Source organism: Myotis brandtii, unplaced genomic scaffold (genome assembly GCF_000412655.1).
Source record: "Myotis brandtii unplaced genomic scaffold, ASM41265v1 scaffold185, whole genome shotgun sequence".
In the NCBI taxonomy this organism is placed as follows: Eukaryota; Metazoa; Chordata; class Mammalia; order Chiroptera; family Vespertilionidae; genus Myotis; species Myotis brandtii.
The window spans coordinates 9,429,451-9,435,798 of NW_005356870.1; the positions used below are offsets into that span (position 1 = coordinate 9,429,451).

Below are 6,348 nucleotides of genomic sequence, written 5' to 3' on the forward strand. Positions count from 1 at the left end.
CGAGTCTGAGCTGGGGCGGGTGTGTGCGAGTCTGAGCTGGGGAGTGCGAGTCTGAGCTCGGCGGGGTACGAGTCTGAGCTGGGGGTGTGTGTGCGAGTCTGAGCACCAGGCGCACCTGCTGCCCGCCTTCCCTCTCACCTGCCTTCCCTCACCTGCCGGCAGAGCCGCGGGAAACCACGCACATACGGGCTTTCCGAACTGGAGGTAAAGCTTGTGTTTTTGTAACAACAAAGTCATCTCTCTCTAAGAAAGTAGGTAGCTTTTAAATACCCCCCCCCCCCCCCAAGACACAGTTCTGGAATAGTCCGAGTGACTGGAAGCTAAGTCTGCAGGGTGAGCGCTGGCGCGGGTCTTCACGTGGTAATTATATTCCAGGGTAGATGTTAAGGCCGGGCATGGCTGTGTGGTAGCATCTTGCAAGTTTGGAGGATTTAAACATTTGTGTCTATCGCATTGCTTCCCAAAAGGGTTAAAATAACTTGGGTTTAAAATATTGGTAAATTGGATTTTTCTTTTCTGTTGATCTTCTAAACATATTTTATGTCTAAACAACATAGTACTTGTTGTTCTGTACTTCCTAGTGTAAAGAATTTATTAAAGTCTTTTTTTTTTATTCAAAAGCAGACAACAGCTTTGAAGTGTGAAGCAAAAAAGAGCAATTTCTGAGCTGCAAATACTAGCTTCCAAGCAGGTAATTTGACCTCATCCTATGTTACCGCCCCTCGTATTACAGCTGAAGACTTTAGGATGAAGACCGCATCCGAACCCCGCGCAGGGGAGGCCTCCGCTTAGTGAACACAGTCCTGGCTGGCTGCCCTGTTGGCCTGCTGCTCGGGATGCCACTCTGATCCGCCTTCATACTTTCCTTAGAAAGGAACCATGTCATTCCTAATTAAATACTGGAACAGTTTGTGTAATACCTTTTGAAATGTCTTTCTTTTCATAGAAATTCTTCAGACCATTTGAGTTTGAATGTGTCCTGTTTGGATAGCCAAATCCATTTATTCTTAAGTAATCTTGTACAACTTCTCTATTAATTACTCTTACTTTTTATTCACAAACTATTTTTTGGGTTATTAATACTTTTGACTAGAGTTTATTTTTTTCATTAGTTTCTATGCATAGTGTATTATTAAATCCTGGCTATATGAAGATACTCTCTGACCAGCAGAAAAAAGCCAGTGTAAGTTCATTGAGGGAAAGTTTGCTAAGGACAGTTTAGAAATTAAATAACTAAAGGATGAGGAGTAGAAGAAATTTTTGTTAAAAATATTTTAGAAATAATCTCCTTTTTAAAAACTTAATCTGAATTCTGTGAAAATTTTAAGGTTATTTTCTAAATTTATTTAATGTGTTTTTGCTTTCTAGGAAAGCAGACAGATCTTCAGCTTCCTTATGAAAGAAGCTGACCCTCAGGAGAAAATACAGATTGACAGTGGATTTATATCTTAATAGGGGCCCGGTGCACAAAATTTGTGCATGGGTAGGGCCCCTAGGCCTGGCTGGTGATCAGGGCCGATCTGTGGGGCAACTGGCGGGGCGATTGGGGGGCCCCCACTGGCATTGACCTTGGCCAGCCTGGTGCCACCTGCTTGCAGGTCCCCGCCCCCCGCTGGTTGCCTCCCTCTGGCACCCTCTTTGGCTGGCCTGGGGGCTGTGGGCTGGGAGCAGCGCCTGCATTTAGTGTCATAGCGATCGGTTGTTTTCCCATTGGGTCGATTTGCATATTAGGCTTTTATTATATAGGATAATAATTCTCAGTAGTATTTTCTTTTTTTAATTGTCAAACTATAACAGAATAGGAAAAGAAAAATGGAATTCTGGGGGAAGGTCAAAAGTGAGTGTGTGCATTAGAGTTCGTAACACTAAAGTATGTAGTAGGAGTTTGGTAAAATAAAAAGAATTGTAAAATGAGTTATAAAGTAAAATAATTTTCCTTTTAATATGTTAGTGAAGATGGATAAGATGAAACAAAAACATAGAATCATTGGGCTAACTCACATTAGAAGAACTTAGTTTTCTAATAGGGGTTTGGCCACCTGAAGGAGGCAAGTATATTTGAAACCTGGGCAAAAATATAAAAGGTTTGGAATTCTCACATTGGAATTTAATGAGAAGCTATTATGGATACATAGCAATATATTCATCTTACAAATTTAATTGAGTGCCTACAGGTGGTACTTAATGATTGAAAAGTACTTGAGATATGGCAGTGACAGGTGGTACTAATGATTGAAAAGTACTTGAGATATGGCAGTGAGCAAAACAGACCAGGTGCCTTACCTCATGGAGTAAATTTACATTTTGAAAATGCGTGTGTGTGTGTGTGTGTATATGTAGTATACTGTAGTAATGGACATAGGCAGTGCCATTTTATAACTGTTCCCCACTGACAAGTGGAGAGTAGAAGCAGAGAAAAACCATTAAATGAATTGACAGAATAGGCAAATAGGTGAGGAAGTTAAGGATGCTAACCAGGAATTTTTGGAAGGGCTTTCCTTCACAGACTGATTCCTTGAAAAAATTACCTAATGACCATCTTTTCAAACCCTTCCCATTAATAAGCAGATTACAATTATGGAATTAACCCTCACCACCCTGTTGAAATTGCTCTTAACAAAGGTTATTATCAGTAATCTTGTTGCTAAGTCCAAGTGGACATTTCTCAGTACTTTTCTTACCTGACAAAATAACATCTAGCATTCTTATATCCCCTGTCTTTATACACTTTTCTCCATTTCTAGTTACATTGGTTTCCCTTCAGTCTTTGTACCTTCACAGTGTTCTTTTTCTCTTTAAATATCAGTGTTCTTCAGTCTTTTCTCTTATTCTTCATCTTTTCCTGAGCCTTCTGTTCCATTTTAAGTACTTTTATGAATGTGTGACTTGCAAATTTCTCTCCAGCCTAGATTTCACTTCTGAGAGATTCGTATTTGTTCGCTAGACAAATTTAATTGGGTATACCATAGGTATCTCAAACTCAACATTTTTTCTCAACTAAAACCTGTTCCTTTTCAAGTCACCTTGAATGTATCATTGTGTACCCAGTTGTTCAAGCTACAGGTTGTTCTAGGGGTCATTCTTTTATTCTTTCCTCACCGCCTCATCTCCATATCATAATATATAGTCACCAATTCCTGTTGATTCTGCCTTGGAAATCTTGTTGTATTGGCCCTCTTCTCTACATACCTACTGTTTTGATTATTGGAAGTCTTTCTATATAAATAATAGTTTATATTAGTGTGTCTGCAGAATAAAATTTAGGAGGCAGAGATCCTATATTTTTAATGGTGACTCCGAGATGATTAGAAAGGTTGGCATGAAGAAGAGAGAAATAACTTGCCTTTATTTTGCACTTTTAATGGGGTAGATTTTTATAATGTTAAGAGAATTGGTCCATTTGCCATTATTTTTTATTTAATATTTAATGATCAATTTTTAAAAAATATATTTTTATTGATTTCAGAGAGGAAGGGAGAGGGAGAGAGAGAGAGAAGCATCAATGATGAGAGAGAATCATTGATTGGCTGCCTCCTGCACGCCCCACACTGGGAATGGAGCCTGCAACCCAGGCATGTGCCCTGACGGGAATCGAACCCTGACCTGGTTCATAGTTTGACGCTCACCCACTAGGCATGTGCCTCTTTAATACATTTGGTATTATGTTATTACATATTCTACCTCATTGTATTGTTAATCGCATTATAACAGTAGACAAAGTTGTTTATTTTATAAACTTAATAGACTTTATTTAGGAAGTGGTTTTCTTAGAAAGGTTTAAAAATGTTTGATCCATTTTTCCCAAACTAAATTTAATGTGTTCAAATTGTTTTAGAACCTTATTTTAATAGTCTTCAGTTATTAGCCTAAAAATGGATCCTTAATAAATTTATCTTAAAGTAAAGGGTTTATTTATTACTCTATTGATAGAAAACATAACATATTCTATTTTTAAGAAAAAGTTATTATGTAAGAATTTTTACTTACCTTTAATAATTTCCAATCTAATTTACATTTTAAGACAATTTACTTTTAGTACTTTTAAATATGATATCACCTGTATTGCATATGTACTTTTGAGCTATTTAATATTACAAATATGATCAATGGTTCTCTCATCATTGATGTTTCTGTCTTCCTCTTTCTGAAATCAATAAAAATATTATTTAAAAAATATTACAAATTATATCAATACACCTAGAAAATAGTAGTTGCCAAATGTTTAGTTTAAATGAGTCATTTCAGCTTACTGGACATATCTCTCTATGGGTATCAATTATTGCAAAAAATGTATAAGATAGAGAGAAGAGGAAAAAAACTTAATGTTCCTATCCCTCTAACCAATAATTGATTGCATGCAAACATTTTATTGTAGTTTCTTAAAATCTGTATACAATTTTGCATATTGCTTTTTTCCTCTTTTACACTATACTAGAGGCCCGATGCACGAAATTCATGCAAGAGTAGGCCTTCTTTCCCCGGCTGCTGGCACCGGCTTCCCTCTGGCCATCGGCAGGCACCCGGGACCCAGGCTTCCCTTGCAGCCTGACTTCGTCTGGAAGGGCGTCTGGTCTAATTAGCATATTATGCTTTTATTATTATAGGTGATGATATATTTTAAACACAGGGAATATTATTTAGCCTTCATAATTACATGTTTTGAAGGGAACTCTTCCCTAATAGCATTCAGTCTATCGTTTGATAGTTTTCAATTTATTACAATTTTAGCATAATAAACAACTTCCTTTATTATAGTCCCCTCCTCCTCAACTGTGCCCCCTACCACCACTCCATATTTTTTTAGATTAGCTATGGAGAGGTAGAATTACTGGATCAAACCAATTTTAGTTCTTGATACAGTATTGCCAAAATGCTTTCTGGAAAGCTTATACCTGTTTAGGTTCTCACCATAGTGATTGAGTGTTCTGGTTTCCCTTTGCTGTCATTAGGATTTAGTAATATATGTAATTGAGCAAATTTAATAATCTCTTATTTTAATTTTCAGCCAGATTGTATTCATGTCTTTATCATTTTATGTTTACTGATTTTTTGTAAATTGCATGATCAGATTATTTGGAATGGGGAGGGTTTTAAAAAAAAATTCTTCATATAGTAAAGATATTAACTGTATACTTCGTATTTATTTCAGTGGTTTTTCCCAATTTATCATTTACTGTTTATTCTCAGCATACTTAGGATTTACTTTTATGTGAATAAAACCTGTCAAACTTTTTTTTTTTTGCATCCCAAATTAGTAAGATCTCTCTTTTTAAAAGTTCTATTTTGTATGTTGTTTGATTTTTAAATCTTACTTATTTTTAATCTATTTACTATCTTGGTGTTGTATAAGGCAGCCTTTTCCAATTGGAGAGAATTAAACTCTGATGCTCTGAGCCCTCCATTGTTTACTGTGAATTAATTCCTCTCTGTGTCTGGACTGGTACTAGGTATGCACCATCCTTGGAAGAATTGAGAAAACCCTTATTTAAGTCATTATTCTGTGTTCTGTATCTGAGATGAAGAATCCTAATTAAAGAAAGCCTGTTAAAGCTCTAAATAAATCTTTTTCAAAATTCTTAGCAAATTGTCTCAACGGAATAATCCTGGATCATAGACTTCTTGTGAGGATTAAAATGATAAAATGCACATAAAATAGTATAGTGCTTGGCTTACATATAGAAAATACCAAGATGTAGATGTTAGCTATAATTTTTCTCATTTTTTTCTATTTAGGTATATTTGAGGATTTTCTTTTTTGGATCGGTACTAATTTAACCATATGGGCATTCGATGTGGTTGGATTATCTTGGAACTAGTTTTCTATTTTCCTGACTTCTATTGCTATTCTTGCTTTTTATTTTTCATACAGTAATTTTTTTTTTCTGACTTGTTTATTCTTACCTGTTCTATTAAATTCCAAGAAGAATCACAGTGAGGTTTTTGTTGGAATTTCATTAAGCCTGTACATTTAGAAAAAAAAAGGGTATGCTTGTAATACTTGACTTCCTACCAGGGAAGAGAGTTTGTTTTTCTTCTTATAAAATTTTACCTTCTATTGTTTTACAGAGTTTAGTAGTGCTTCTTCACATAGGGCAAATAATATTATTCCTACATATTTTTTTTTGTCACTACAGACAGTCCTCAGGTTATGTCGGACTCTCGACGTCCGTTGTTTCCTGGTTACGTCGCCATCTCCCATTTATTGATAAGAAAAAAAGTTCCGTCATTTTGACGTATGTACATATGTACTTTATGTTTTTTATTATTTATTTACCACAAGTAAAGCTCAGGAATTTTTACCTTTCTTTTAAATTTTTTTATTGTTTCACTTCATTACTGCTGTGTATG

At 35.7% G+C, this 6,348-nt stretch overlaps 1 protein-coding gene across 11 annotated transcripts in view; it reads left to right on the plus strand.

Annotated features, from left to right (window-relative positions):
• The first annotated feature begins 619 nt into the window (after positions 1-619).
• PCM1 (pericentriolar material 1) overlaps positions 620-6,348 on the plus strand; it is a 91,019-nt gene continuing 85,290 nt past the window's right edge. For 10 of the 11 annotated variants that reach the window (XM_014537920.1, XM_014537921.1, XM_014537927.1 and 7 more), the window contains exon 1: positions 622-691. The gene's annotated coding sequence lies outside the window, so the exon portion shown is untranslated. Of the gene's footprint in view, positions 692-6,348 lie in introns of all 11 variants that reach the window. The other variant, XM_014537928.1, reaches the window with a different exon arrangement.